At 53.0% G+C, this 7,629-nt stretch overlaps 1 pseudogene across 1 annotated transcript in view; it reads right to left on the bottom strand.

Moving 5' to 3' along the window:
• Window positions 1–6,089: 6,089 nt before the first annotated feature.
• The window catches only part of LOC104829887, a 5,068-nt pseudogene continuing 3,528 nt past the window's right edge, over window positions 6,090–7,629 (bottom strand). The window contains exon 3 of the transcript XR_774158.1: window positions 6,090–7,620. The product of XR_774158.1 is annotated as a cytochrome P450 1B1 pseudogene (transcript). The remainder of the gene's footprint in view (window positions 7,621–7,629) is intronic.

Here is a 7,629-nt window from a genome sequence, read left to right as displayed (position 1 = left end):
TCCCCCATATCCTTTGTGTGTGTGGTCTTGTCCCTTTCTTGGGGGATCTGAAGTCGAGAGGTCTGTTATTCTGGTTTTCATACAGGAAGGATTTCCTCTGGCGGCACAGCTCCTGCCGGGAGAGCTGGGGCGGAGGTTTGTGTCTAGCGTGTTATTTTTTCTCGTCTGCTGTATCTGCTGGAACCTAATTAATGCGTCTCTAAGACGACGATGAAAGGCAATGACAGAACTCGCAGATCCTTTCAAGTACAGATAAAAGCTGTATTTTGCTGTTTTCAGTCTGATCTCCAGGAAGTTATGACATAACGATCAAAAGAACCTTTTTCGTTTTGGTTTTCCCTTTTCCTGGCTTGTTGTGAAGAAGAAGAATGTGACTAATTAACATAATTTAATTCTAATAGCATAGCTTGCAGGTTGATGTGGAGATAAGGCAAGGCTGTGTAACTAAAACACTTCCCAATCAACAACACTTGGGGTTTATTTTTTGATTTAGCCTCCTGTTAGGCTCTTGCTATGCCGCACGCTGGGGAGGGGAAGCCGTTCCTCCTGTTTGCAAGGGGAGGATGTGCTTCAGTAGCTTTCAGACAACATGGAAATTGAGACTTTTTAAAATTTGCACATGCTTTGCAGACTAATCCCAGAGTACAATGTGAATTTCTTGAAGATGCCTGCACTGTATACATTCCAGGACCAGAAGAAATTAATTTGCCTGGTATGATTTTGGTAGAGAAGCACTCTATCCTGCTCCCATCCAGATAAGTTTTCCTGGACTTATCCCAGGGTGAGAGAGAATAATTTCCTGGAGCTCCTGTTGTCTTAATTTTAAAACATACCTACCTGTGGTTAAATTATGATACTAAAGAATAACTGAAGCTATTTAGCTAATTTATCCTCACTGTGCTGTTCTGTTTGAAATAAAGTATTTATAAATAAGGAGAAGAGGATCCTGCTTAAAGTTACCTGTGTTACTCTCTTGCTTTTTATGCCAATACATACATAGGTGAAGAAACCCGACAGCCGGGTGGAGGTCGTCTGCGTAACATCGTTGTACTGGTACGCATGGTGGCTGTGCCAAATGCAGCAGGAAATTATGGGAAAGTAACCTACAACGTTATTGTTCATAGATCACTGTTTGTATACATAATGATGTGGGTTACACCTGTAGCAGATTTTGTATGTCAATACAAGGACTACTGCTTACATTTTTAAAATGCACCAAAGTAATCCAGCCACATTTTGTGGCACATGATGTACTCCAAGTGAAGTTGTTTTTAAATAAAGGCGGATAATCAGTTGTGACCCGGTGTGAGTATTCTGCGTCCAACCTTCACAATCCTGAAGACCATCTTTATCTTCCCCGGGACAAAAACCATAAACAAGGGGCTTGCAGGCTGTGTTTAGTGCTGGCTCTGAGTGGGTTAGACCACCTGATTTTTAGCTCATTTTACTTCAAATTACTTTGCAGAGAGAATGAGTGATAACACCGACTGTGCTTCAGTGCTCCTCAAAATCCACTTAGTTCGGGAGTTCTAATGCAGTAGTTGTACAAAGGAATAAGGAAAGTGGGAAACAAGGTTTAGGTTCCCCATCCTCGGACAAGGGACATGGGAGTCGCCTGCAACCGCGAGCGTGGAAGAAGTCTTCTCTCAGAAGGTGGCCTGAACACCACCAAGGATCGCTTAGACAGCTTTGTCTTTCCCTGGTGCAGAATTAGGGCTGTCTTCGGTGTGCAACGTCTCTGTGATCTCGCTCCTTTATTTCCTCCTCAAGGTGAGATTGTAGCATCCTCTAGTGCACTGGGTCACCTTACAGAGAGTTTTGGTTTGCCGAAGAAAAGGAGCCGGAGCCATTACGAGGGGCATCCTGCCAAGGTCTGCTGCTTTGGAGAGAAGAGGACTCCAGAAGCAGAAAAGGGGTTTGTGCAGGATGGGACCTGTGGCACAGGCAGGTCTTTGGCTTAGCCAGAGGTGTGACACACTGAGGATACCGCGTCAGGGATGGACGTGTAGGTACCCTGTTGTTTAGTGTAAATCTCTTGACTCTTTGATCATCGGAAGTTTCCGAATGACTTTTAAAAGGGATGTTTTGCAATACTTGAGTGATAACTCAGTGATTGAGGGAGTGGTGGCTTAGAGCGCAGTTGGGAAAGTGGTTTTGAGCAACTTGGACATCTGTGAGGGGACGTCAGCATTGATCCTCTGGCTTGGGACAGGGTAGCCTGGTCAGAAAGAGGGCTTTGAAAGCAGACAAATTCCATTATGTAGTTGGTTTCCAATAAAAAGAGCATACCAGAGCTGTGACCACCTCTCCCATGTGCTGGGAAACTTCTGACTCGGAACAGGAATGTCAACATCCCTTTCTCCTAGGAATGGGACAGTCATTCTGACTCCCACCCTGGCTTATTTCTGCTAAACCCAGATTTTTTTGGTTCAATGACACTTGTAATTCCTTGGAAATTCCCTGGCAAAATCTGACCTGCACAGACTGCTTGGTTTGAGAGACAACCTGAAGCGGGAGGGTTGCAAGCAATGGCCTTGCTGTCTTGTTTTTAAAGCAATTCTTGCTGCTAGATGAGTAACCGCCAGGTGATGTGAAGGAGCAGTCGCTGTTTTATTCAGAGTTATTTAGCATAAGTGCACTGCAAAGTCTCCTGAATATGGTAAATAAACTGTTGGGTTTTTTTCAGCAGAAAACACTGATAGAATTAAAATTTACATAAGTTGACTAGGCTAATATTTGAGTATTGTATGCAAAGCAAATAGTAAAATTGGAGAAAAAGCAGACCTTAGGGAAATGTTTTCACTGTGAAGGGAAATCGAGGTCAAAAGGCAGTGGGGGAAGAGAGTGGGGAATAAGATTGAACAATTAACTGCTTGCTATAGACCTGCCGTGCTTCTGGTTTTGCACATACAGGCAGCCACGGCAGTATCGGGCATGAAAACACGATCTCGGTAACTTCAGTAGCAAGAGATTTAGTTCTTTTCATAAAATGTATTTAATTTTTGCTTTCTCCAAAGTAGAAATCTGAGAAGGGCTCAAGACCCTGAAGGCAGACAAGATAATACAGGATTGTCCCCTGTCTCTGTAGAGTCCCATATATATAACAAAAGTCAGCTTCTTACAGACTGGCTTGATGTCAGCTTGACTGTGGTGTAGAAGTTAAAGACCTTTTGGATCAGGTTTTAATAATTAAGATGTTTATGAAAAGCAGAAGAGGCTCTGAGATTTGTCTAGGCTCCCTGTGCTGGGTTGCTTACATACCTGCAGTGAATTGTTTTGAAGGCAAGATTAATAACGGGCTGATTGCTTTTCTTCTTTGTCAAAGGCTTAGTTCTGCAGCCAGGTCTCTTGTGTGTCTTTTGCTTAATAATAGAGAGCACGTTCCAGCATTTCGGTGGCTCAGAAGCTGGGGTGGGAGCAGTGCAGTACCTGCCTGCGTGCAAAGACGGCTGTTGTTGCGGACGAGGAGCGGGAATGAGTTTGGACGCAGGGGACTGTAAACACACAGTGCGTTTCCCAGCATCCTGCTTCCATGTTAAAAAAAAAATCATATTTCTTGGCAGCAGCTCTCCTTAAACATGAGAAATGAGGTGGTCAAAGTATTGCAAAATCATTCAAGTAAGTGCTGGAAGTGGGTTCCTCCCCCGCCGGGGAAAGAAGAGCTGCGGTCGTATGCTTTGCACGGCGCTGCCATGACCTGCGCGGCAGCATTTCAGTGCCACAGCAAACGTGTACACCTAAATCTTCACGATCTGGGCTGGAAGAGCCCCAACTTTAAATGCCTCATGCGTCGGTAGGAACTGGAGGTAGGGAGGGAAGCACGGCTGGGGAAGTGGAGCGGGATGCTCCTGGGGCCGTTGAACCTTGCTGCGCCCCGGGCAGGCGGCACCACGGGCAATGCCGGAGCGAGTCACAGTGGGGGTCCTCGTCCAGCCCAGCGCCTTTGCCTCCTCCTTGGCCTTCGTTAATGTAAAGAGTAGAGGGATGTTCAGTTTTAATGACAGAGGATGGCCTGCACACCGTGTTCCTGTGTCAGCTGCTGGCAGGTAGAGAATAATATAAAGCCCAGGAAAAACCAAGGGATATTTATCAGCATCCGACAGTATTCTTGGTGAGCAGCAGTGACCTCACCTGTTTTTTTGGTGGGTGGGGGCCAAGGAGGGGGAGCAAAACACACTCAACGTGCAGGTGGGTTTACACAGAGCCTTAGGGATCTGAATCTCGCCTTGTTTCAACTCAAACGGCTGCTGCTGCCTTCACTTCGTGCTGGTTCCCATGGGGTTATGGTGGGCCTGTTGCTTCTGTTGACCATGAGTGTCGTGGTCATACCAGTGCCACCGGTAGCACTGCAGTGTGGGATGGCCTTGAACGTGTCCCTGTGCTCTGAGATGGCTGAGGCCCTGGGGCTGTTCCCATGTTCATTCTCTGGTTTAGTCTACCCATAAAATAAGGTTGAACAAATAACCACCTGTGGTCCCGGGTGGGAAGGCTGGCCACTGGGCAAGGAGCGCGGGAGCCTGTGGTGTCAGCATCTCCAGCATGTGCTGCTGTCGAACAGAGGGTCTCCAGCTGGACCACAAAAGCTGAAGACGACCATCAGTGGCAAAACTCCGAGCAGGCAGGATATGATCCCAAGATAACTACTGGTTTCCGTCTTAGGACATCTTAAGGGATGTTTTCACAGATGCGTGTCTAAAGAGGAGGAGAAAACTTGCACTTGCTTTCGAACCTTGGTACCACGGAGCTGTTGCTGACCACTGACTTGTTCACGCTCAGCAATTTTAATGGCCCATGGAGGCAGCTGTGGCATACCCAGGGTGGCACTGGGAACCCACCAGTCCTGATGCTCATGACCAGGACTTCATTTCTGTGCTGTACTTCAGGGGAGTTTCAAATCCTACTTGTGCTCTTCATGTTCTGGGTAAGGATTTATGTCATGCATTTGCACCAGATGAGAAAGTTCCCCCTCCCCCCCCCAAACCTTCCTGAACCTCCTTTCACACCATTAGTAACACATGAAGAGCTGGCAAGTGGGTATTAAAGTATGCCGTAGCAGAAAACATTACTGGGGCAGTGTTTCAATGGGTGAAATGAAAATGAAGTCAAGAAAGGCAGCTGCGACCCGAACAACTGACTCTGAGTTGTTATGGGAAATCCCAGCGTGCTTTTTAGGACCAGAGTTTTCCTGATGAGAGCAAACACCAGCACAGGCAGGTGGAAAATTATTTCTGCCACCTTCCCCCTCCAAAAGACATAAATCCAGCCTTACCCATTGGTAAAGCCTCTGAAGGAGATAAATTGCCTGTTGGTAAATTATTGTCATTAGGAGGGGATTTGTGCCATCCTCTGAAGCTCCTCAGGGTGGCCACAGGCTGGTGGCACTGAGATAAGCATGGTTTTAGCTTGTGTGGCTGTTTCTGTCCTACCTTTTGGGGGCAAGGGGGTGAGAAAGCCCCCCCCCACCCATGCCAAAACCTTCCCGAACTTCCTTTCACACCCAAACTGGAGCAGGGAGACTTGCTCATGGCTTCAAACTGATGGGGCCATCCTCCCTCTCCCCAGCAGCTGGTCCTTAAACTCTTCTTAAGCTCCATCAACAACACACACACCACCCCCCCACTCAGCCTCCCTGAGCTCCTGCATGGCTTTCCTTGATGTTGGGAATCGCATCCGCCCCCGCAACCATCCTCCTCCAGCTTTCTGGTGAAGCAAATTACTCCTTGCTGCACCCTGGGGTGAAGCGGGGGTCCGGTCCTTGCGGGGAGGTCCCTGTGGGGAGGTGGGTTTGGACCTGTTTGGGGGTGGGAAGGTTCAGGGGGGTGCAGGACGGGGGCTCAGATGTGAACGATGCTTCCAGCCACCACCCTCCCGGAGAAAAGGAGCGGAGCCAGGTCCTGTGTCAAAGGCATTTATTGCTGCGGGGACTCACTGCGCTTCGCCCTGCAAACAGGGACGGGGATGCGCTGCGGCAAGATCCACCTGCGGGCAAAGCATGATCCGTTCCCCCCCCACCCGCCCCGGCCCTGCCAGCTCCAAACCAAGGTGGGGTGCAGCACAGATGGGACCCACCACCCACCCGCAGCAGACGCTCAGGACTGGATGAGCACGGGCTGCCTCTGCCGCGCGGTGACGGTGAAGGGCCGCGGCTTCAGCGCCAGCCCGTGGATGCAGTCCATGGTGAGGTTCTCCGCCGGGTTGGCGTGGAAGGAGCACTGGTGGAGGAGGATGGCAGTGAAGAGGAAGAGCTGAAGCTTGGAGAGCTGGTCGCCGATGCAGCGCCGCTGGCCGGCTGAGAAGATCATGACGCTGCCGGCTCGGTCGCGGTCCAGGCGCTGCTGCACATCCAAGAAACGCGCGGGGTCGAAGCGTTGCGGGTCGGGCCACTTGCCGCAGTCGTGGTTGACGGACCACTGGTTGATGAAGACCACGGTGCCCTTGGGGATGTGGAAGCCCTCAAGCTCCACGTCGTCTGTGGTAGCGTGCGGGATGGTGATGGGCACGAAGCTGGTGTAGCGCAGCGTCTCGTAGATGAAGGCCTCCAGGAGGGGCAGGTGGGGCCGATCCTCGGCCGTGGGCAACCGGGAGCGTCCCACCACCCGGTCCAGCTCAGCCTGGAGGTCCCGCTGGAGCCGCGGGTGCTTCAGCAGCAGCAGGAGGACCCACGAGAGCGCTGTGGACGTGGTGTCCTGTCCTGCGCCAAAGATGTCGGTCATGGCGCCCTCCACGTCCTCGGGTCCCAGCCCCTCGGGGGGCCTCTCGCTGCGCTCGACGGCGGCGATCATGACGTCACTGACGTCGCGGAGGGCGCGCGGGTCAAAGGTCTGGCGGTGCTGCGCCACCTTGGCGCGCACGAAGCCGTGCAGCTCCCGGTTGAGGGCTTGGAAGTCGCGGAAGACGCGGCGCACGGGGTTGGGGAAGCGCAGGAGCCAGGGCAGCACGTCCACCACGCTGCCCGCCCCCACCGTCTGCCCGAAGCGGTCGTTACGGCCCAGCAGCGCCGCGAACTCGCCGTCGGCATGGCCGTAGCGGCGGCCGAAGCAGAGGGCGCAGAGGACGTTGGCGTTGGCCACCACCAAGAGCGGGGCGGGTTCGAAGTAGGCGCCGCCCTGGCTGCGCTGCAGGAAGAGCCGGACGAGGTCCCCCGCCTCGGCCGCCACGTGCCGCTCCACCTCGGCCGCCGTCGAGCGGGCGCGCAGGGCGGCGTGGGCCAGGCGCCGGCGAGCCCTCCAACGGGGCGAGCAGGACCCGAAAGCCACGCTACGCCCGCCGGACACCAGCTCGAAGGACGGGAAATCCGGCCGACCGGCGAAACGGGCGCCCGAGCCCACCAACGCCCGCCGGATGACCGCCTCGCCGTTGAGCACCACCGCCCGCCGGCGGCCCAGCCGCAGCTGGAAGACGGCGCCGTACCGACGCTCCAGCCGCCCGAAAGCCAAGTGGGGCAGGCGGCCCAGCTGCAGCGCGTTGCCCACCAGCGGCCACGCGAAGGGGCCCGGGGGGCTCCTCTTGCCCGAAGAGCCCCCCCGGCTGCCGGCTCGCCGGCGGGCCCCGGCCAGCAGCAGCAGCAGCAGCAGGAAGAGGAGGGCGCCGAGCGCCGGCGCCGCGGCCGCCCCGTCGGGGCTCCCCGCC

The sequence above is a fragment of the Haliaeetus leucocephalus genome, unplaced genomic scaffold (genome assembly GCF_000737465.1).
Source record: "Haliaeetus leucocephalus isolate CR32 unplaced genomic scaffold, Haliaeetus_leucocephalus-4.0 Scaffold177, whole genome shotgun sequence".
In the NCBI taxonomy this organism is placed as follows: domain Eukaryota; kingdom Metazoa; phylum Chordata; class Aves; order Accipitriformes; family Accipitridae; genus Haliaeetus; species Haliaeetus leucocephalus.
The sequence above is the reverse complement of the archived record's forward strand: the minus strand, read 5'-3'. Positions and strand labels throughout refer to the sequence as shown.